The sequence below is a fragment of the Malaclemys terrapin genome, chromosome 4 (genome assembly GCF_027887155.1).
Source record: "Malaclemys terrapin pileata isolate rMalTer1 chromosome 4, rMalTer1.hap1, whole genome shotgun sequence".
NCBI classification, from domain to species: domain Eukaryota; kingdom Metazoa; phylum Chordata; order Testudines; family Emydidae; genus Malaclemys; species Malaclemys terrapin.
This window is the reverse complement of record NC_071508.1, coordinates 135950044-135975024: the sequence shown is the minus strand read 5'-3', so window position 1 is coordinate 135975024 and position 24981 is coordinate 135950044. Positions and strand designations below refer to the sequence as shown.

At 45.0% G+C, this 24981-nt stretch overlaps 1 protein-coding gene across 1 annotated transcript in view; it reads left to right on the top strand.

Annotated features, from left to right (window-relative positions):
- The first annotated feature begins 2991 nt into the window (after window positions 1-2991).
- Window positions 2992-24981, top strand: part of AHNAK2 (AHNAK nucleoprotein 2) — a 66505-nt gene continuing 44515 nt past the window's right edge. Inside the window, exon 1 of the mRNA XM_054025978.1 lies at window positions 2992-3086. The gene's annotated coding sequence lies outside the window, so the exon portion shown is untranslated. The remainder of the gene's footprint in view (window positions 3087-24981) is intronic.

Sequence of the window (24981 nt, the reverse complement as noted above, 5' to 3'; positions counted from 1 at the left end):
TTTGACTTCTGTCAGCTTGTGGTTCTTAGTTTTGCATACCTGGTGTGAGAAATCTTTGTCACACGCTAACACCCTCCTGACTGACTGGTCAGAAAGGCTGCACCAGACGTTACATTTTCATATTTCAAACAGCGAGTGCCAAGGATTGAAATGCCCATCTCAGCCTGCAATACTGACAAGTAACCATATCATCTGACTCACCCACCAATAAGAGAAGGCTGGGTGCATGGTATCCAGACTAAGGGATATTTCAGTGGGAATTGGGCTGGGTCCATGACACTGTACAATTGCTCTTCCTCGGGGTTTGGGCATGGAGGGGAAAGGAACTAGCTAGCTATTAAAGAGCCCTTGCTCCATTTCTCATCTTCCGGAGTTCACTCTTGTTATTTCTGCTGACTTCACCAAAACTCTGTTGCCCAGATCTTCAAAGGTATTGGGTGCCTAACTCTTATTGATTTCAATAGGAGTTACACAACTAAATACTGATTCCAATCCGGATTGCTTGGTAAACTGTGTGCAAGCAAAAAAATCTGTGTTTTAACACGTATACATTTACATTTAGCTATTTGGGAACAAAGACTGTAGGCTACACTTACAGGATGGGGGACTCTATCCTGGGAAGCAGTGATTCTGAAAAAGATTTGGGGGTGGTGATATAGAATCAGCGGAATATGAGCTCCCACTGTGACACTGTGGCCAAAAGAGCTAATGCAATCCTGGGCTACAGAAACAGGGGAACCTCAGGTAGGAGTAAAGAGGTTATTTTACCTCTGTATTTGGCACTGGCTCAACTGCTGCTGGAATCCTGTGCCCAGTTCCTGGTGCCCAAAATTCAAAAAGGATGTTGATAAATTGCAGAAGGTTCAGAGAAGAGCCACGAGAATGATTAAAGGGTTAGAAAACCTGCCTTATAGTGATAGACTCAAGAAGCTCAAGCTACTTAGCTTAAGAAAGACTAAGTCGGGGTGACTTGATCATAGTCTATAAGTACCTACATGGGGAACAAATATTTAATAATGGGCTTTTCAGTCCAGAAGAGAAAAAGTACAACAGGATCCAGTGACTGGAAGTTGAAGCTAGATAAATTCACACTGGAAATAAGGTGTACTTTTAGCGGGGACAGTAATTAATAATTGAAACAATTTATGAAGGGTCGTGGGGGATTTTTCATCACTGACAATTTTTAAATCAAGATTGGATATTTTTCTCTAGGAATTATTCTGGGGAAGTTCTCTGGCCTGTGTTATACAGGAGGTCAGACTAGATGATCACAATGGTTCCTTCTGACCCTGGATTCTGTGAGTACCTTCGAGGATTTTGGGCCCATGCTTTTTTTCCCTAATGCCGGAGACCATCTTCATGCTGCCTCTGTACCATAGGCCTCACATAAAAACACATTGCTTTAGGGAGGCTTATAAACCATCATAATATACCCTATGTAATAAACAGGCGTGACTGACAGGTGCACTGCTTGCCCAAGCATCCACATAACCTCACCCTTGGTCCTCCCCTCCCTTAAACTCTTCCTGCATTTTCTACCTGCACCTTCTGTATTTGTCTTGGTTTCGATGGCAAATTTGTTAGGACAGGGACTCTGGGTGCATAAATACCTTTAACAAGCTGGCGCTCTGCCTTTATTTGATTTGTAAAGTGCTACTTGCGGTGTTATATAAACACCATAATTGGTTTTATCCTGTACACATTTCAGTGTTTGGCACTTGACTTTTATAAAGTGTGTGGCGCTGCACGCACAAAATAAAGCACAATTATACAGCTGATTTTCATGAGCAAATACCTGTTTGCCACATGGAGATGCAGTAAATGTGTGTGCAAATTAGGCACACCTCTGTTTTAAAAACTCAGGTCCAAAGAACATTTAGTGTATCGAATTCTGCATGTTTAAACATTTTTAAAGCTCGAAAAATGCCGAACTATACAACATCTGCCCTGACGTGAAATGAAGCAACCCTGCAAACACAGTCATTTCCCCCTCGCTAGCATATTTTTTACCTATTCCTGTTCTGCTCTGGTGTGTTGGCAAAGTAGCTGGACACATTGTAGGACACTTTGTTTCCAGTTTGCATTTTGCAGTATCCCGTGGGCCCGTACATGTTTTAGCAAATGTAAAAAATTAGTACAAATCTTTGGAGGAAACAATGATGCATTGCATTTCCTCTGCCCTGATTTCTGGAAGTGTAACAGTCGCTGCCACATTATCAAAGACTTCTCTTGGGGAAGGGAAACAGGAGGAGAGGGGAGGAACTCTGAACTTGAGCAAACCAGTTTTTGCCAATGCTAAGCAACGTTCCTCATGTCTTAGTATCAGGACACATTGCCAAGACGGCAGTAAGAACAGAATGGCACTCCCTATCTTTAAGTCACAGTAAGGTAATGGTGCAGCCGATCTATTAGTTTCAGTGTCCAATTTTTAACAGTAATAAGCTGTTGACAATAAAAGAAAATGAAAAGAATTGTGTGTTTGAACTGAGCTGGTGTGAGAAGCTATATCCAGTACAAATATATTGTTAATGACGCAGTTATGCCTGGGAACGGATCTCAGGAAAAGAGATGTTTGATTTGCTTTCTCTCTCATACCCAATGTGTTTTAGTCACAAAGAAGTTGTGCTTGTCTCTCCACCCTGTATACATACAAGTGCTTGCAGTCGTAGGCTCACAGTGGTACAAAGACAGAGCATGTATTGAAACCCACACTTTCCTTCTACACCCCAGTGTGAGTTCCTAGCAAGGAACAAGCACAGAGTTCAGTCCTGCCCTAAATGAAGCATTACAGCTGTTGCTTCAGTACAGTGGGTATTGAATTTCACAGGCTGTGTCATCTGCGACTGCACTCTTTGGCTTGGGGTATGGCAACAAGCCTCACCGGGGCTCAGCCACTCCCTTTCTGACTGTAGAGAAACGCCCCAGTCTACATAGAAGGAAAATTGTTTTGCTGGATTTCTGCACTGCCCTTATTCCAAATGCAATAGAGAGTGAGAAAGAGCGAGAGCTTGGGGGGGCAGGCTCTGGATTGGTGTTCTGGGCTATTTCAACTTCAGGGCAACTTTTGAGAACTTCAGTTATTTTTGGTAAGTTTGTTTAAACATCCCTCTCTCTTTCTATGATGCAGTTTGCTCACATTTGCAATAAATGGAGGGGATCTTAAATTAGAATTGTAGCTGTGTGTGTGCTTTGATATAATGACTGTCATAAAGGTGCCATGCTACCAGCTACGCACTCGATCAGTGAAACATACACAGACATGCACATATACCGACCATCGGAAATCTGATGATGCTGAGGGAGGAAAATAGCTGAGACTTAAAATAAGGTGCACCCAAATATAACACATGTGGCTGCATGTAGAGTTAAGTGCTTCCACATCTCATTTGTCTAGTTCATTTGCATTTGGAGAAGCAGTGTTACAAATTAGCAAGCGAGTTCACAGCAGGATTGAGAATCTTCTGATCTCATTCGCAGTCACACACATAGATATCAAAAGCTTTCAGTGCACAATCAGCTTCGAGTCCTGCACACATCTTAAGATTCAACAACTTGTCTAGTTCAGTCACATATCTTTCCCTCCTCCCCACTCTATATACTTTACGGTGAAACCCCTCATAGTGACCTAGGACATAGTGAAACTGTTTATACTAAGTTAAAATCCTACTCCCAAATTGTTTCAATGCACCACAATGTGCAATTGGCTTGCAAGTGAAGTTGTCTTATCATGAAGATGAATCTTCTACATGTGGTTTCCACTGTATGTGCACAGTTGTATTTTACAGTAGATAATATGCTCCCGCAAGTGGGATACTGTATATATGTGTACTATATATAATAAATACCATATACAATATATAGAGAGTCATAATATATGTGCATGGCACTAAGCACCCTATATATTGGTAGTATGTGAGGCTAGAATCAACCTCAAAGATTTTAAAGACAGAGATGCACAACCTTGCTGGTGCAAATGGGATCTCAGATATCTTTCCTATGGGAGATTGCTCCAGCAAAACCTGCTAATCAAACCTGGCTAAGATCTGTTTGTCTAACTATCTAGGTTCTTATATAATCCCATCAACACAGTTACTGTGCACCTTAGAGATCTTTGATCAGATTAACATAATGCTAAATTCAATGCCAGGGGATTTGAAGTGGGGCAGCATTGCATTTGTAGCTACCCAGAGAAAGATCTGGCAGTTTTAAAGTCTTTGATAGAAAAGAGAAAACATTATTCAAATTAGAAAACACCAAACAGATGGGACTGTGCCACAGAAGTAACAGTTGTTCTCTAAGATTTGTGACACAAGACACTCTGAAGATTTAATTCTACTCCATATAATTATCATTATTGGTGTCATGAGAACGGTAATTGTTTTTCTTGTACAGGTTGTTATACTAAAGAATAACCGTATATAAATTATTCACAGCCCTAAAGAGAGTTTCTTCCCAAAACTTTATGCTAATGTACTCGTATATACAGTGTTTTAGGAGTTTAATCAGCACCATGAAATGCATCATGCCTGAGGACTTTTTATTGGGCTGCAGATTTTTTTTTTTTCTTTTTAAACTGACAAGTGGGATTGAAACATTTATTTGCAATAACCTTAAAAGTTAAACTATAAAACAGCACTAGTCCTGCTACTGTGTTAATACCTTCTATGCTGGCTTTAGCTTCTCTGTTGGATAATGTAGATTTTTAGCTGAAATAGCATCAACAAAGTTTCTTTGATCTCGTCATTTTACTATTTTTGGTGTGGCACTCTCGTAAAGTACACGCAACTATTAGGTTGCATGGTTTGTATAAATCTTATTAAAGTAAAGTCAGTTTGACTGTATACTCTGCACTTAAAAGTAATTCACTGAAGATGGCTAAATTCCAGTCTACTGTACAGCTGTGTTTAGTATGAAAGATGGCAAGGTCTTTAAACCAGAAGGGGTGTCTGTACGGTTTGTTAGTGATAATTCTCCAGGGGTTTGGAGACAGTGAATATTTTAGGTTATTAATCATCTTGGGAGATCAATCTGAATTCCCCAAAATGAGGTCAACATGCCTTTATTCACTTTTGGCTGGACAAGGAGCTCAACACTGCAAGGAAATCCAGGCGTCTGTCTATAATATACCACCAGTGCTTCACTCTGTAAGAGGTGCCATTGTTTATAAAGGCACGATATTACTTAATGTAAATAAGGGTGGCAGAACCTGGCCTTTAATGATTTATTCCAAGAAGTATGCCGCTCTTTGCAAAGGAATAAGAATTTATGCTTCTTGGTTTGAGTCTTTAAAGAATCACCAAAGCTCTTGTTCTTGAATGTACTGACTTTGGAAAAAAAGGGTCTCTGTTGTACTGTAGAACCAGAAAAACACTAGGGAGTTGAAATAATAACCAGTCAGGGAAGAAATGGGGGCGTTTTAAAGGTGGGAAAGTAACCTACAGTGGATCATATAGAGGTAGCCATTTCTGTGTGCTATAAAATCAGACCAGGATATATAGCCAGCCAAACGCGCTTTGGAAAAGTCAGGACTGTCACCCTCAGGAACAACAACCTACCATGCTGCTGCTGGGTCTGAGGCTGCAGGTTCAGCCGTACACGACTCGGTCATTTCAAGAATGGCTCCATATTGCTGCAACCTTCCACCAAGAAATCTCCTAGCCACAAGCATGAATAGCTCTGCCTGAAGGTGGGGGACCCGACATTCCGTACAAGCGGGGGTAGCTCCATAGCTCAGGCAGGATCAACCTCTGCCGAAGGCGTAAAACTGGAGCTCCCACGCTTTGCTTCCTCTCTGGGTCCTAGTGCCAGCTCTCCTTCCCTATCCAGGCCACCCAACAACAGCAGCCCATCCCACTCCCTGTAGCTCCCAGTGCCTGCAGCATTCCCTTTCCCTCCAGAAAAGGCCCTAGTCCTGAGGGGCTAGCTAGAACCTAGCTCTCTCTGCCTGCTCTGAGGCTAGGTCAGATGGAGATTAGGGCACTCTGGAGGCCCAGCAGGTTGGAAGGGGTCAGGAGGATGCTTCAGCTCCATCTTTGGGACAAGTGAGGAGAGGGACCCCTCCTGTGAATGGCAGCAGTGCCTGGCCCCTGCACAGGAAGAGTAAAGGTGTGAGAGGGGAGGGCACCTAAGACCACTCAATAGCCAGGCACACTTCATCCTCCAGATATTGTAAGGCAGGGCTTTACTGCCTCGCGTGGTGGAAGCAAGGGAAAGGACGGGGCGCTCCATGTGCTACAGCCTTCTTAATCACCTTCCTATTTCAAAAAAGGGTACGTCTCCGTTGGAGCTGGGAGGGGCAGGGCCCAGCTCACCTGGACGTACCTGAACTAGCTGTGCTCAAGCTAGCACCTAAAAATAGCGTGTCAGTGGCAGCTCGGGTGGCTGCTCAGGCCAGCCAGCGAAGTACATACCCTGTGGGTAAGGGGGGATTGGATTGGGGACGGCTAGCCCGTTCATCTGCCGTGGCCGCACTATTTTTCTGTGCTAGCTTGGGTATGTCTACGTGAGCTGGGGATCACCCCTCCCAGCTCAAATGTAGCTGTGCCCCCCGAAGGCTGTAGGTGGGTAAATAAAGTCACTGAAGGACAGTGCCTTCTTGTGGCAGTCAAGGGAATCGACCCTTGATTGTCAGAGAACAAGCAGTGACTCAGGGGTCATTCACAATCTGATCCACCGCGGGGGGGGTCAAAGAGGGAAAACAATGGCTTTAATGGTGGCTGAAAATAATCCAGACTGGTTAATATGCAGAAGCAATAAAGGATGTAACTGGTGCAGGGCCTTATCTTGCTCCCAGTGGCGAAACTCCCATTGACGATTAGCAGAACAAGTTCAGGCCCACGGTGACAGCACATGATCGCAAGCCAAACTTAAGAGAGCAGAAACACAAACACATGACACAAAGGGATGGGCTTCATCTGCCAAGTAAAGACTCCTCGATCTCTGTAGAAAGTTACTTTTTTGCCCAACTGCAAATAAAAGTAATCAGATGAATATCTTTGCCAAGCCAGCTGAAAAACACTCGCCATTAGAAAACGGTCTAAGAGGATCGTAAATATCCAGTCTGCTGTCCACACAGCAGAATGAATACACCCTCCACTTAACTTGGGTAGCACTAGGCTGTAACTTTAGTATACAAACAACGTAACTGTCATCACTGCAGCTATCTGGTTTTAAAGTACAGCTTTACCTAGTTTCTGCCTTCATCCTTGCGCCTCATGCGAGAGCTAAGGACCCTCCTGTTGAGAGGTGAATCCTCCGAGGTGCCTGCTGATTGTGGTTCTAGTTTGGCTTCCCTCTACTCCAAAGTTAGGGATCAATCTGCTAAACTTTTTTCTCTCCTTGTTCAGTACCAGAAGCCAGGCAATCTGGCCACCTCCCGCTACTTAAATTAGCTTAATGAAGTAATGACAGTTCCCATGGCCATCAGCATTACCGGCTGTATCAGAGCACCTTGCAAGCTGCAGTCACAATTTGAGAAATCTGATGTATTCAACTAGTCCAGCCACCCATTTTCCCGTCCACTCCCTACCCCTGTGGTTCTGCCCTAGTACTGGAAGGGCAGCCTCATTCAGCTTCTCCTTAAGAATCTCCCTGGACCCCTCACATGCTCTCTTTCCAACTGTCATAGACTCATAGAATAGCTGGGTTGGGAGGGACCTCAGGAGGTCATCTAGTCCAACCCCCTGCTCAAAGCAACTAAATCCCCTGCTCCCAAACCTTTCACCCTAAGCCAGTGCTGATCTAAAATTCTTTACCATTCCACCAGTGCCCAGATGCCCAGTCTTTCCTTGCCCCTGCCATGACTGGACCTCATGCTGCTCCAGCCATCCAGCCCCACCAAATTATTTGGAGGGCTGTGGTGAAGAATATGAGTCTTAGACTAAAGCGAATACTCAAAGTACATGTGCAAGAACTGAAATCCTGTGGGGACTGTGATATTCCTTTACCTGCGTTGTGAGGACTATTTAATTAATAGCGGTACAGCATTCTGAAGATGAAAAGTGAATTATAAGTAGTAGTTAATCATTTTTAAGTATTGCTTCTATCCAACAAACGTGGTTAAAACTAGTTGAAAGTGAACCTCAAAAAGGTTTTAAGTGTCCATTTAGTTCAGATAAGCATCCAAACATCTTTTTATGTGAAATGTACCCGAGTTTATTAGAAAGTCCAAGCTCAGAAAAAAAAAAATCAATCCAGAAATTTCAAAAGAACCAGCTTTCTCATGAGATGGCAAACATTTCCTGGTTCTAGCTGAGCCTTTCCTGTACTATTTCTGCGTCTAATATCAGCTGTAGACAGGTTAGAGAAGCATGCAAAAATGTCATTAAACATTTCCCAACATTTTCAAAGCTCAGACAAGGTCAAGTTTTGGTGTGGTTCGTGTTTTAGGTGAAAGTTTGAGTTGATTATTATTTTATCTGACCTGTGTCTCCTATCACTAGTTAAAGTTGACTTCTTGCACATTATGGGCCTGATTATGGGGTGGGTGGGAAGGGGGGAATGAGGCATGTAATTGTGCAGCAAAATGTGCATACAATTCTGTGCCTAACTAAAGTAAGCAGTTACTCCACCTCCATTGTACTGGCAAACTGAGTAATCACATGGCTATTTACACAGTTGTGGTAGCAGTGTGCAATTGTGAGCCTAACTTTTTATAATCAGGTTTCATATTTACAGTTATTCATCGCTAGAAAAAATAAGAGTGGTTAGTGAGTGGTGATATGTCACTATTAAACTCTTAACGAACTGTTGCGCCGGGGCATAATATGACCATTAATTAACTATTATAATATAGTAAGCAGCCGAAAACAAGATGTTTTTTAGAAATATTTCACACAAAATATTCATAGAGGGAGATTTCAGTTACTTTGGTGATTTGCAGAGAACTGGATGGAAACATTGCATGGAACAATCGTGGAATGCATAAATTTAGTGATACCGCTTAGTAAAGCGGTGTTAAACTAGATCCATATTTGGATTGTATATCCATAGTGGATTTAACAACTGCTTCAGTCAGTCTGGCAGGAATTTATGAATGAAATGGATTGGATAAAGTTAACTCAGGAGTGATCAACCTTCACTTTTAAAAACTGTCTCTCTTTAGAGTTTTAAGAGAAGCTGATTGGTATAATTGTATTGGCTGATGCAAGGAAATCAGACATCTCAAATGTTATGACACCAGTTACAAATTAATTGGTAAATTGTATGTTTTATTGGCCAAATATGTAAACCCTGTTTATCCACAAGAAAACCAAAAAGCCACAAAAGGAAGCCTAGCGCTTGCAGATTAGTTTCAGGGTGTGTGTAATCTCCTCCATATACTGATTTGTTTTTAGGAAAGTAAATAGAGACCCTACTGTCTGCAGCTACTAACGGTGCGACCCTTGTAAGAGGAGGTTACTGCAGAAAGTGGCTCTGTAGTAGCCAGTTATTTCCAACAAGTACCACTGGGCATGCCAAGCATTTTGTTTGCAAAGGTGCTCTCTGCCTCGTTTCTCTCCTCCTCCCCACCTAGGACTACTAATCCCAGAATTGCCCACTTCACAGCTGCACAAGTCCATTTTAGTCCACAGGACTCCTCCTGCAGAAGACCACAGCAACATTTCCATACCGTTGCCAATGAGGAGCACAGTATGGATGGGAGCGTGGGCATTCAAAGGGTATTCTTATTAGAAGGTCCTGTTATACAGGGAATGCTAGCATATAAAATACTATATAATGGAAATAATAAAAGTGAAATGTAAATATAGGAAGGGGAGGCAGGACAGCGGCACAGATGGTTGTAGAATAGCCGTGATTTGTAGGTTCCTAAGGCTGAATTCTAAGGAGAAGTACTGACATTGGTTTTGGGTAATCAACCACTGAAACAACTTAATAAGGGTTGTGGTGGATTGTCCAACACCAGTAATCTTTAAATCAAGACTGGATGCTTTTCTAAAAGCTATACTGTAGTTCAACCACAGCTGTTGGACTTGAAGCAGGAATTAATTCTGGGGAAGTTCTATGGCCGTTGTTATGCAGGTGGTCAGACTAGATGATGATCACAATGATCCCTTCTGGCCTTACAATCTATGACATTTACTATAGCAGCTGCTACCAAGTATGGCTGATGATAGATGCAGTAGCGAGTAGGTACTGTCATTTACTCTAGTCTGCACAGTGTCTAGCACAATGATGCCCCAACTTAGTTAAATCTCCTGGGGACTACTGCAGTTTAAATGTGAATGCCGCAATGTACACAGCTACCGATTAAAAAACAAAACACTCCTTCCTGCTAAAGGGTGGGCCACAAACAGCATGGGAAATAATTTCACAGCAAAGCATCAAGCAGCAGCAGTGAAGGACGCTGAGTGGCAGATGTACTTTCAGCTGTGTTACCAACAGGAGGAATTCACTATGTATGCAAATGTGTGATGCAGAAATCTCATAGATAGCATGATTAGATGATAAGATTAGATGTCTCTGAAATAGATTAAATTAGATAGATAAGGGGGACTTGAGGCAAGGTGTTTTGGTGGGGGGGGGAAGAAGTTGTTCAATTTTTTCAGTTCTGACAATGCTCTTGAAGGAGATTTCAAACTCATGCAACATCTGAAATGAAGCTTATTATGGGCCCAATCCAGCAAGTTCTGCACACAGAACTCCTGAGTCAAAGACAACTAACCCTGGATACAGAAGAGCATGCCAGGAAACCAGAAGAGAAGCAGCTTTGCAGTAAGAATGCCAAATAGTTACGCCCATTGAAAGTTGGCAAGCATGTTCGCTTTCAAACAGAGAAACATCTGGCACCCTGCCAAGATAGCAGCAAGCTCATGCACACCAAGGTCACATGTCATAACTACTTTGAGGAGCACTCCTACGAGAACAGAAAACATCTAAACCCAGCCAAAGATAACGCTGTTCTCTCTTTCTTGAGGACGGTGAGAATGCCGACAGGAGCAACGCATCCCAGTCAGGGACACTGGAAAAGCCTGCAAGCAGCAGTCTCTGGGCAATGGACCCACCTCAGCAGTCAGCCAAGCCACTGCAGAAGGAACTGTGTTGAGAGGTGGCCATGTGATCAGAGAGCCTTTGAGGTTCATAGCCCATATGTACCGACACATGACCAATAAGAAGCAACTTCATTCTCTCTTCGGTCAGGAGGTTCAGGTCATTTGCCCTGACATCTCCATTTGTGTTTGATTAATTGGCCACGTTCGCTGTGCTTGGACTTTTTGGTTGGTTTACAATTGATTTTTTTTTTTAAACGGCAGCTGTAACAGTTATCACTGGAGCCTGCAGATACTGACCCCTGCCACATGACGGGTGCGTGGTTCTTGTGTAATGCTGGCCGAGCCATATGACTGGGACAAGGAATCAAAGCTCTGTCTCTTACCAGCACTCCTGTGGGTGGGGAATGCAAGTAAATTCAGGTGCTTTAAAGCACAGCCTTGGAGTAGGGTGGATACAGAACTACAAAGCCCCACTGAGTGCTCCCAGAGATATACACAATGAGTCTGATTCTCCACTGCCCTGCACCTTGCAGGGTAATTTACCCAGTGCAAAGTGAGTGCAAAACAGGTGTCAAGTGCCACCAAATCAATCAAAATTTGACTCCCCCACATTTTTCTCCTTTAAAAATGTATAATAGTGAAAAAACCACCGCTCCTTCCAAAATTGGGCTACAAATGGCTGTAACAGCCCAACATCTGGGCTGGCTGACATGTCAACAACAAGCAGGCTGTGCTGACTCTGTTCTTCTGGAGACTGACAGTGATCAGATTTTGATGCACTGGCTTGCTTGGAGACACGTATGAGTCTGGTCAGTTTCAAGCACACCAAGCTCACAAAGAAGGGAACCTGGGCATGATGAGCTGGTATTAGGAGAGCCTGCTTATGTGCTAATAATACTACCTACCTCTGACCTAGCACTTTTCATCAGCAGATCTCAAAGCGTGTTACAAATTAGGTCAGTATCATATTTTACAGATAGGGAAACTGAGGCACAGAGCAGGCACATAACCTACCCAAGGTTACCGTGCAGGCTAGGGGCAGAGCCAGGACTAGAATTCAGGTCTGCTGACTCCCACTATAGTGCTCTGTCCACTGAATTATGACTAGCCCTATTTTTGAAGGAAGGACTAATAAGGTCTCTTACAAGGGATAAAAATCTAAGTTCAAAAATGTCCTTGTGAGGAAAGCAGAGTCAAATCTGGGGTCTATCAAGCTTGCTATTGTTTACAGAAAAGGAACAGTCAGATTGCTTATAGTCTTATTCCGATTACGTCTTTCTACTGATTATTTGTATTATGGTGGCACCTCTCAGAGCCCCAAACAAGGATCAAGGTCTTCATGCTGTTAGGTGCCGTACAGATATGTAACAAGACAGTTTCTGCCCCACAGAACTTACCGTCCAAGTACCAGAAAGGTGGATAAAACAGACAAATGGGTAAAGGTGGTGGAGGGGAGGGTGAGATCTTTTCTGGAGGTGTTGGGTTTGTTTTACTATCTGTGGGGCTTCCAAGAACTCTCAGTGATTTCTAGTCCTCATAGGCCCCTGCTGCTCGGGGCAAAGCGACAGCTGCACTTATTCAGTAAATCACTTAGTGCAAGTTTCTCCTCTCAGAGCCATGCAGCAGAAATTAGCGTCAGTGTTCTGATCCTGCTACATGTGGGGCTCACAGTCTGCTGTCATAGAGAAGAGCAGAATGTCAGAGCAGAGGGCTACCTTTGCACCGCTGACTTCTCTGTTCAAGAGAAATCACGAGTGCAGGATTTTTGTAAAGGAAGCATTTTACGTAAACTGCAGCAGGGTCAAGTGTTTTTGTTTACACCAGCATCTAGGTGGGAGGTGATAAAATGCCTGTTACCTGCATCTGCCCTTTTAATTACTGACCAGGTCCTCTGAAATAGCCTTTTGCCAGAGCTACAGGCAATGAAGTTACAGCAGCAGCACCACAAAACCTGCCTGTCCAGCATTTCTTGATTCGTACAGTGACTGGCAGTAAAAATGGAGTGGTATTTGCCCTGAAAGGAAAAAAGGGAGGCAAGTAATAGAATACCCTAGCTGATGATCACCCAGATATCCAGGCTTACCCAGACAGGAATATATTGGGGATCTTGTACGGAGCTGAAGAAGCAGTAGATACCAACACGTCTCAATAGAAATAGAAATAAAAGTCCATAGCTCCTGGGAAGGCTGTGAGAGTGACCCTCTAGACAGATACTGTGTCTTATATTGTATTTTAAAGGGGATGTGAAATTAACACTGATTGGACCACCCGTTTTTAAGGAGAACTCCTCACTGAGGTCAGTGCCAGGGCCCCACTGCGTGGCCCACCTCCCCTGCCAGTACAACACAGATGCATTGAAGATTTTTTATTATTGTATATAATAAATCCTAGTGCATACTTATCAAATCTTGATCCAGTAGGATTTGAAAGAAAGGGAGCTAGATCAATCCGTTATCATTGTTATTACAACTGTTGCACCTAGGGGCCCTCATCATATTCTAGGACTCCAGCGTACTAGGCGCTGCACAAACACATCAAATCTCCACAAGAATGTTTTAATTCACGGAGGCAGTGCAGTCAGCTGGACCGAGCACTATACTGGGACTCAGAATACCCAGGTTCTATGCCTGGCTCTACTACTGGCTGACCTTGGGCAAGTCACTCCCTTGCCCGTGCCTCAGTTTCCCCATCTCTAAAATGGGGAAAATGATACTGACCTCCTTTGTAAAGTTCTTTGCGATCTACTCAGGAAAAGTGCTATATAACAGATATTAATTATTATTTGAGTAAATACATTGTTTTCAATTTTATATATATATATATAAAATTAGAGGACTCTTGCTGTAGTTGGCAAAGAAATCGTTTCCTAGCTCTCTTTTAGGGCTGGATTCAATAAAAATGCTAACTGACTTCCTTGCCAGCGTTGGAAACAATTGCCTTCTCAAGGCTTGGTTGGTTCAGTTTCTATTGAAAAAGGGAGAGCAGGGAAGACGTGGAAGAGTAAATATGAAGCATTTCCTTTCCCCCATTAGCTGAGGGAGGTAGTGTCGTCTTGTAGAGCTAGCCCTGAGCTCCCACACAGTTGGGTTCTAGCCTTGGTTCTGCCACTGATTTCTTGTGAAACTTTGTGCTAGTCACTTCACTGCGCTGCCTCAGTTTCCATCACTGTAAAACAGAGATAGTCATACTTATCTTCCTTTGTAAAGCCCTTTGAGAGCGATTGATAAGAAGTGCCATATAAGATCTAAGGAACAATAATCACATTAGTGATGTTAGGCTAGTGACTTGTGCTTTGCTCTCCAGGACGGAACAAGAGTTTGTTTTGCGGCCCACCTCTGCCCCCATTTTTGATTGGACCATCTCCCCTCCTCGCCCAGATCACACGGCATCCCTCCATCATCCACAGCAGTTATTGACGTGGATAAATAAATAACGTTAGGATATTGAGCTATTTTTAATTGTTACGCTGGTGGCTTCAGTACCTGCAGGTGCTTTCAGATTCTTGTCCACAGCATGGAGCCAGCTAGGCTGGCACCTTTTCAGACATTTAATGAAAAGCCTGGGCATCTGTAGAAGCAGCTGAAAGCAGAGAGGTGGAGCCAGCATCCTATGACCTCCTAGGACCTCTCCACGGACCACCAATAAGTGCTCCAGAGTCCTATAGTGAGCGACAGTCCACAATTCCATAAATCACTGCCTTATAGCTATTTGTGTTTGATCTTTATTTTCTACCTGGTTCAGATGCCTCCTGTTAGTTGCCCTATAAATAGGGCCCTACCAAATTCTTGGCCGTGAAAAACGTGTCACAGACGGTGAAATCGGGCCTCCCCTGTGAAATCTGGCTATTGTAGGAGGGCCGTGGTATTACCACTCTTACTTCTGTGCTGCCTTCAGAGCTGGGCAGCTGGAGAGTGGTGGCTGCTGGCCAGGTCCCTAGCCCAGAAGGCAGTGCTGCCACCAGCAGTAGCGCAGAAGTATGGTATTGCCACTCTACTTTTGTGCTGCTGCTGGTGGCAATGCTGCCTTCACAGCTGAGTGCCCAGCCAGCAGCTGCCACTCTCCGGCTGCCCAGCTCTGAAGGCAGTGCTGAAGTAAGGGTGGCAATACCGCGAAGCCTCCTACACTACCCAAGGGTAGCCTGGCCACCCCCCAATCTCTTTTGGGTTGGGACCCCCACAGTTACGACACTGTGAAATTTAAGATTTAAATATCTGAAACCATGAGATTCAAGATTTTTTAAAATGCTGTGACCGTGAAATTTACCAAAATGGACTGTGAATTTGGTAGGGCCCTACCTATAAATGAATTCAATTAAGAGTTAAGTGACAAAGTACTTGATCTTTTGTGAAAATATTTAAAGTTAAACAGATTGAAAAGCTAGCTTTAAACAAATTCAATAGTTATTACTGGGTACAGGATGGAAATGATCATGTAGCTTCCCCATAGTATTTAACATGTCATAATATCAGTTTCACAGGAGTCCAGTAAAGCTTTGCTCGACAGAACGAAATCTGGGTAGTTGAGGATTTGGTCCTATGTAATTAAATGATCAGCAGCTACCATATAAGTCCCATGAAATTTGCATTTCAAATTATAGCAATATGCTGTATCCCAGTCATTTATCTTGTGTTCACTAGTCAAAAAACACACACTTCCTAAGGTCTACAGGGAAGTCAATGGCCGCTTGGAATCAGACTCTGTTGGAATCTCTCTCAACAGAGCTATACGTGGAGCTCAGATAATTTTCCATTGAGGACTCCACCAAATGATGAAACCCTTTGAAAATAGTTTTGATAATGGAAAAATTCTGGACAAAGAGGCAGCATGCAGGCTGTGGTCAGATATCTAATATCAATAGAAAATGTTGATTTTTCCTATAGACAATAATACCTTACCCTGACATTTGTATAGCCTGGAAGAAAAGGGTTATTTAAAATAAATAATGAAGCAACAATAACATAAATCTGGTCTGGCAGAATATAGATTAAATAATAAGTTATTCTATTTTAGAAATGGCTTGAACTTTGCTTTAGATAGGAAACTTCTTCTTGTAGGTAGGAAATTCTTTTGTTAAACAATAAAAGCTGGGTATCCTGGTCCAGTGACCTGGACAGTGACACGTACACCTCTCTCACCCGGGAGTGGTGGGGGGTGGGTGGTGACTGACCGACCCAACCCAGCAATCTCTGCCCTCCATACCTGGCTGGGCCTCTGGGATGTACCCGCCTCTCCCAGTACCTGGGGCCGCGTCTTCCTGAGGCAACATGTGGGTGGGTGGGGGGTTTCTGTCCCTGACTCTACCATTGATCTGCTGTGTTAAGCAAGTCACATCAGCTCCGTTTCCTCTCCCGTCATGTGCCTCGTCCATTTAGACTGTAAGCTCTTTGGGGCAGAGACTGTCTTTCACTTTGTGTTTGTACAGTGCCTAGGACAATGGGACTCTGATCTTGGTAGAGGTTTCTCGATGCTACCAAAATACAAATAATAATAGAAACTGAGAAAATTAAAACCAGTGGCTTATGTGTCATTGAATCAGATAAAAGGATTTTGAGTGAGCAGGCTGTGAATGCCTTGGGGTCTGATCCCAAGAGGCCATTGATTTCCAAAGGCTTTGGATCCATCCCGTAATGCCTGATGAGAGCTCCCAGTACTGCTCCCTGCACAAATAAGACAACTTTCTGTGTTTCATTTTACAGAGGCTCTGTTTGGATCACTGTAGGTTAAAGCCAACCCAGTCGCACCGTTCCCATTTCTAATGTTTTCCACTCTCGGTATTCTTCTTTTTAATGTTGGTGAATCTCGTGCCAAAAAAGGTGTTTCCTCCCACAGTCTCCTCAGATTGTTTTGTGATTCCATTTTTCAGTCCCCAGAGAGCGAAGGTTAGTCATAAGAATGCTTTTGGCTATCAGATTCATGTGTGGTTCGCTATAGCAACAAACAAAAGCATTAGTCAGAAACTGGCAGGGAGCTATAAACACATATTTTTAGAGATATTACCCAGAGTTTGCTTAATTTATGTGGTACTCTGTTGCCACACAACAGCTCCCTCATGGGGCTGTTTGGGCTTTTTGAGTAAAAACCTTAAAGAAAATTTGCAAAAAACATACTACAGTGAAATTAAAGGGATTTTAATTGATGCTGTAATTTAAAGATCACAGGCCAAATTCTGCTGTTATACCCATGTAAATTCAACCCTGTTATACTAAAGTCAGTGGAGTTGGCTTGAATTTACACCATTGTAACAGAATATGGTCCTATGTACATGGAACAACAAGAGAGGCATACCGAGTGCAATTAATCCTGCTTCTTTGCTGTATTCTCCTCCCTAATTTGACCGCAGCACAGGGATTAGGTATAAAAGAAAGTGGTTTGCAATCTGTGGTTTAATCTCACTGCAGACAGGCTTGGAAAGGAGTATCTGCAGCCTTACAGCGAGAAGTGAAGAACGATGAGCTGCAGGGGCAGCATGACTTAGCTAGAGACAGTCTCTCTGGTAATGCCGCAGCCCAACCATTTGTCTTCTCCTTAGCTCCATCACTTCTGGAATCTAAACCTTTCCCTTTTTCTGACAGCTTCACTTAATAAGAAACACATGCATGTCAAATGTATCTTCCAGCATCCTCGGGCTGGAACTGTTCAGCAGGGAGATTCTCATGTTAACTAGAAGCCGGAAGGGCACATTTTCAGACTGCTCCCTTCATACATGTGGTTGCAAAAGTCTGCATACATCTACATGGGGAAAACATCTCTGCATGGAATTTTAATAGCTTAACAGCTACGGGTTCCCTTCTGTTAGACTTTGCACTTATAAAACTCATTAAGCCCACGTGCACCTGCAGTAGATATTCAAAGTGTGCACACAGGTGTCAACGTTTTTCAAGCATGTGGCCACGTCTACACTACCCACCGGATCGGCGGGTAGTAATCGATCTATCAGGGATCGATTTATCGTGTCTTGTCTGGACGTGATAAATCGATCCCTGAATTGATGCCTGTACTCCACCTCGGCAGGAGGAGTAAGCGGAGTCGACGGGGGAGCCGCGGCAGTCGACTTGCCGCTGTGAGGACGGCCAGGTAAGTCAGACTAAGATACTTCGACTTCAGCTACGTGAATAGCATAGCTGAAGTTGCATATCTTAGATCGATTCCTGCCCCCCCCCAGCGTAGACCAGCCCTGTGTGTAGGTGTTGTACATGCATTGCACACACACATGAAGGCTGAAGGAAGGCCCACTGGAAGGTTTACTTCTAAGTAAGGTGACCATATTTCTCTATGCTGAACACAGGACAACTGGTAAAATTACTCGTATTCAAGCGAGTTCAACGGCAAACAGTCAGAACTATGAAGTAGAAACGTTCAAATCAACATCAAGTTGACTGAGCCCCTGCTAAAAAGAAATACTGCGTAGCTGGATTATTTTTATTTACCTTCTTATCTTTAAGGCTTTAGGGTTCACACAGGGAGGAGTGACATACACATCCCTACCACCCCTCCCCCCCCACACGGAGAGAAGTGACACACACGTACACCTCTCTCACTGGGAGGGGGGGGCGGGGGGGTGACTGACACACCCAACCCAGCAATCTCTGCCCTCCATACCTGGCTGGGCCTCCGGGATGGACCCGCCTCTCCCAGTACCTAGGGCCACGTCTTCCTGAGGCAACATGTGTGGGGAGCGAGGGGGGATGGATGCAGGGTCACATGCTCCTCCTCCCCAGATTTCTGCCAGGGTTCATATCAGAATGTGGCCAGCAGCAGCCTTTCAGCACTGTGGGGGAGGGAAAGGATGGGAGCTACTTCCAGCTCCAGGGGAGGAGGAGAGGAGAAGGGATGACCTGGCCCATGTCTTTACAGAGCTTATCTCTTCTGTGTGCTCTCTCTCTCTCTCTCTCTCCCCCCCTCTCCAGGCTGCTGCTGACCACCGACATAACCCAGCCGCCTCCGGCTACAGCATGGGCAGGAAGGAGTTAGGCCTAAGGCTGCATTGTGCACCAGGGCCCAGGGAACCTGTCTGCAGGGGCTTCAGCGAACTTGGACAGAGAGTGGCTTAGCAGGGGAGGGTACTGAGGGGACAGAGCAGCTCCCACCCACTCTCTGGGGGCAGGACCCATGGTGGAGGGGTGGTGAGGGGGGTGAAGAGGGCCCGGGGGGCTGCTGTGGAGCCTGCAGGTTCAGGGCGTGAACAGCCTGGAAATCCCTTCCCCCACCACCACTCTAGAGCTCATCTGAGGGGTAGAGAGGCTTCCTCATGCCAGCTCTGTGCAGGATTTTGAGACATGCAGGGCTTGGCTCCTCCTGGCCAGCCCAACCAGAGGCAGTGGGGGAAGGAAGGAGCCTGCCGGCCAGGCTGTTGGTGAGCTGAGAGCTCCAACCAGGGGCTGGTTCTCCTCACGGCACTGGGAGCGGGACGTGCCCTACCAGTGTGGCTATGGAGGAGCAGCAGGGCTGGGGGGTGAAGGGGCAAAGCAGGGGGAGGACAACGAGAGGGGGAGCACGTAAAGGGCGGATGGGTGGGCAGCAGAGGTGACACGCTGGCCTGGCATCTGCCCACACTCATCAGTCACTGCAGCTCACACTGCGCAGCCAGTGCCGGCCAGAAACAGGACCAGGGGGCACAGCCCTGCTGGCTGAGAACTGGCACGCAGAAGTGGCTGTGCTGATGACCAGCAGAGGAGTGTCCGGCCCCGCCCGCTGCATCTTCACCCTGCTACCAGCTTTGCAAACCCATTCTCATCGTTGGCCACTGGACCTCCCCCACCCCCGAATCACTGCTGGTGGCAGGGCAGCTGGCAAGCGGGGATCCAGTCAGCAGCAGGACCCGCTAGTACTGATGGAGGGAGACAGAAAGTATGGGACAATTTGCCTGTTTTTAAGAAAAAGTTGGGACGCCTGCAGGAGGGGTTAAATACGGGACTGTCCCTTTAAAAACGGGACATCTGGTCACTCTACTTCTTAGAGTCCAGACATTCAGAATAGAGAAACTACCAAATAATCATGGCCAAAACCAAGTTTCAGAAGTATTTAACTCTTTTCTCAAACTGAATCCATTGAAATACATCACAAGTCAGCGCTGATAGACCAGTGTGGTCTGAGCTCCAGAATGAGAATCAGGAAATTCTGAGTGCTAGTTCTCACTCCTTGTGGAAGTCAGTTATTGTGTGTATAAAGCACTTGAAAATCTGTCCCTGAGCCCTTTTCAAAATCTGCCACTTTTGATTTGATATTAGGAGTGCTGAGCACTTGCCACTTTCACTGAAGGCACTGGGAGTTCAGCTTTTCTGAATATCAGGTCACTCGGTCTCAGTTTCCCCATAAGTAAAATGGGTATATACCATAGTCAGATGATGATTAGGTAATGTTTCAAATGTGCTTTAAAGATGAAGGGCCAAAATTTATTCTCAGTGACACTGGCATAAATCTGGAGTAACACTTGAATCTGGCCCAAAGCACACAATATACAACAAAATATTTTAATTATTGGTATAAATGTTAAAATGCTATTAAAATCACAGTTGAAGTAGGAATCCTAAAACTGCTGTGTCTAAAAATGCAACAAGGGTTCAGATTTCAGACAATGTCCCCCGTCCCCCCTTATGAAAAACAGATTGGACAATATCAAGTTAAGTGGTGCAATCATCCTTTGTTGGTTTTTGTTGTTGTTTTATTGACCGGGAGCCTAGTCTTGCAAACACTTGCTACTGGGCCTAGTTCTTAATATTGGATGTAGTCCCATGGAAATCAATGTTGGGATTAAGGCAGAGTTCTCTAGAGCAGTGTTTCCCAAACTTCGGACGCCGCTTGTTCAGGGAAAGCCCCTGGCGGGCCGGGCCGGTTTGTTTACCTGCTCCATCCACAGGTTTGGCCGAACATGGCTCCCACTGGCCGCGGTTCGCTGCTCCAGGCCAATGGGAGCTGCGGGAAGTGGCGGCCAGTACGTCCCTTGGCCCGCGCCGCTTCCCGCAGCCCCCATTGGCCTGGAGCGGCGAACCTCGGCCAGGGGGAGCCGCGATCGGCTGAACCTGCGGACGCAGCAGGTAAACAAACCGGCCCGGCCTGCCAGGGGCTTTCCCTGAACAAGTGGAGGCCCTAGTTTGAGAACCACTGCTCTAGAGTGTCCAGATACCGACTCCTGCAGCTCATGGCTTCTCTGAATCATGGAGTCTCCCTCTCTTTTTTTTCGGGATCAGCTTCCTTTGGTCTTACCCTGGGCTGAATCGACCCCTCAGTCAGAAAAGTCCCTCTGCTACAAAAAAACATGCCTCTTTGTCCCTCCCACTTGCCCCAACCTTCCTTTTTTGATTCTGAGAGTCTCTCTGTGCTTATGAGTAGGACCCTACCAAATTCACGGCCGTAAAAAATGCATCACGGACCATGAAATGTTTTTTTCTGTACTTTTATCCTATAAAAATACCCAATAATATAGGGTAAAAGTATACACAAGTACACAGCGTTTCTTAAACTGGAGGTCCTGACCCAAAAGGAGGGGTCTCAAGGTCATTGTGGGGGTGGAGAGGCACAATATTGCCACCCTTACTTCTGTGCTGCTGCTGGCGGCAGCGCTGCTTTCAGAGCTAGGCACCCAGCCGGCAGCTGCTGCTCTCCGCTGCCCAGCTCTGAAAGCAGCGCAGAAGTAAGGGTGGCGATACCATGACCACCCCCCTACAATAGCCTTGTAAACCCCCCTTTTGTGTCAGGACCGCAGTTTGAGAAACGCTGAGTCTCAAGGGCTTTGCATGTTTATATTTTGCCGTTTTTAAATACAAATTCCTGTTTTGTTACAATACCGGGAAATTTAAGATTTAAATATCTGAAACCATGAAATTCAAGGTTTTAAAAATGCTATGACCGTGAAATTTACAAAAATGGACCATGAATTTGATAGGGTCCTATTTATAAGGTCCTACCACTAACCCTGGTTTCTTTGGCCTTGGCTACACTGGCAATTCACAGCGCTGCACTTGCTGTGCTCAGGGGTGTGAAAAAACACCCCCCCGAGTGCAGTGCTGTAAAACGCCAGTGTAATCAGTGCCTGCAGTGCTGCACGCTCGCTCGCTCGCAGCGCTGCAAGCTATTCCCCTCGGAGAGGTGGAGTACTTGCAGCGCTGCGAGAGAGTACACACAGCCGAGGCAGCACTGCTGTGAATCCGCAAGTGTAGCCAAGGCCTTTGTTTCCTCTTTTCTGCTCCCAACCCCAACCTCCTTCAGAGAAGCTGGAGAAAACTAGTTCTCCTAGTTTCAGCCACCCTGTTGTCCTAAGGCCGTGGCTACACTCAAAACTTCAAAGCGCTGCCGCGGGAGCGCTTCTGCGGCAGCGCTTTGAAGTGCGAGTGTGGTCGTGTGCCAGCGCTGAAAGAGAGCTCTCCTCCACGAGGGGATTAGCTTACAGCGCTGGGATCAAGGCTCCCAGTGCTGGGGCACTGTTTAACTGGTGCTTTACAGCGCTGTAACTTGCTGTGCTCAGGGGGGTGTTTTTTCACATCCCTGAGGGAGAAAGTTGCAGCCAGTGTAGCCAAGCCCTAAGGTGCTTCCATCTGAATGGGAGCCATTCAGGTTAACGACTCTCCATTGTCCCTGGTCTGGGAGAGACATGCTACAGCCCTGATAGCAGAGGGTGCCATTCAGTAATGTAAAATCAACCAGAGTTCATAAATTGTAGGTAGATTCCCCAAATCATCACAGCTTTTGTATATATTACCTCTGAACACGGCACTACTTTTTTTAGTGAAGAAAATGTTAACTATGTAGCTCCAGGAAGAATGCACTCAGCATTTATTTTAATTCACAAAATATGTTTAACCTTTACATGTGAATGGTCCTCCATGCCAAGCTACAAGATAAAAAGACAGCTATGCATTTAGATAAAGATGCCATTATTTTCTACTTAATAGAACTGCTTTGTATGTCTGGAACTATAATGCGTCAGTGTTAGGATTAGTAATGCCAGGCAAGACATGAGGTTTTTAGATTTTTGAAACAACTCCACCCCTCTCAGTTCATTCACTGCCTGCTGGAGCTAGAAAGTACAGTGCAATTATGTTCTCTACTATATGAGACTTAAAAGGAAACCCAAGACATTATCAAGGAGATAATTTTTAAAGCTATAAAAATATGTTCACTATTGTTTATAATAACCCTTGTGAAACATACAACTGAAATCTGATTCCTTAACTAAATCGTATTTTTCTTCGTTGTGTGTGGACATTGGTTTGTTATCTTTGGGTGCCCCAGCCGTGCTGGATTGATGGTGCTGACACTGCTTCCAGGGAGCGAGGAGGGAGAAGTGCAGGGTGAAGAACATTAAATTATTTACAATACCCGCACAAGGGTTCACATGGACTTTGCAAAAACTACAATAAACTAATCAATTAAATTGTGATCTTCAAGCTCCAGCACTGTCTGTCCCTCTGTAACAGCCATGACCTTATGATCTTAAATGTACCTTCTAATCACTTGAAGATAATTATCTAATTTCCAACAATGTAACTGCAAGATCAGAAAACAGATTATGATTATTTAACAAATACATAAAGAGTAGTTTTTCCAACTGCATCCTCCCATGGTTAAAACATACTGGGCCAAATTTACCCCCGTGTAACTAGGCCAGATTTTCAGAAGAGCTCAGCTCCCATTTAGGAACCAAAATAAATGGTCAAGATTTTTCAGAAGAGCTCAGTGTTTTGAGTGCTCTGCTTTTTTGACAATCTGGTTCTACTAGCTGAGGTTTTTTGAAGATCTGGTGTCAACTGGCAGTTCTGAGTACTTGCAAATCTGTCCCCCTTCAGGTGAACCCAACCAAACGTCAATTTTGTTTAAGTCAGTGGAATAGCACCAGGGATGAATCTGGCTGTATCTAGATTTATCTGTAAATCTGGGTTCCCTTTTGTGAACCCTGAGTTTACAGTTTCCGGAAACTTTCTGAATTTAAAAGAGTTTCCTCCCCATTGAAGTGCATACAAATAAAGCAAAGTGTTCTGTGCTAAATATTATGTTGCTACAGCCACAGAAAAGATTTTTATCTAACTAAATTTAGGAAACTAATAATGTTGTCTGTGATATAAAATATTTTCCCATAGAAAATTTCTGTTGCATTCCCCCCCACACTCAGACTTTCGTTATTGCTCTTAAATTGAGTAATTTAAGTTACAAGTCTTTTCTTTTGTAATGTTTAACATCAAAACAAGTTGCTTTCTTCAAATAGCAAAGAAGTTTCCAAGGGCAGATATTTATGAGTCTTTATAAATGGTTGTACAAAAGCTACAATGTTTTGATTGCATTCCTGTTTTGAAAGGCAATTCGGTGGACGGCCCCTCACTCCTGCTCGGAGCGAAGGACCTCCCGCCGAATTGTCGCCGCAGATTGCGATTGTGGCTTTTTTGTTTGTTTGTTTGTCTGCTTGGGGCGGCCAAAACCCTGGAGCTGACCCTGCTTGTTGCCTCTCCAGGTCAGTGCTGAATCACATTAGACCAGTGGAAGCTTACAGCTATGCTCATGCTGTACCTGTTCTCTGGTTAGACAGAGAACTAAAGCCTCCAGGGCTGCCAGTCTAGTGCCGTATTATTGCCTAGGCCGACAAGGCCTAGGCCTAGGGTGGCAAATTTTCAGGGGCGGAAGCTCCCCTCCGCGCCCTGCCCCCCTGCTCCAGCTCATCTCCGCCTCCTCTGCAAGCGCGCCATGGCGTCCTGTTTCTCTCCCCTCCCAGCACTTGTGCCGCGAAACAGCTGTTTCGTGGGGCAGGGAGGGAGGGGGGAGGAAGGGGAACGCCACGCGCTGGGGGAAGAGGTGGGGCCGGGGGCGGGGATTTGGGGAAGGGATCCAATAGGGGAAGGGAGGGGGCACAGTTGGGGTGGGGACTTTGGGGAGGGGGTTGGAATGGGGGCGGGAAAAGGGCGGAGTCGTGGCAGGGCCAGGGCGGCAATTATTTCCCGGCCTAGGGGCGGCAAAATTATTAATCCGCCACTGCCTCAAGCAATACATTCATTTTTTATTTGAT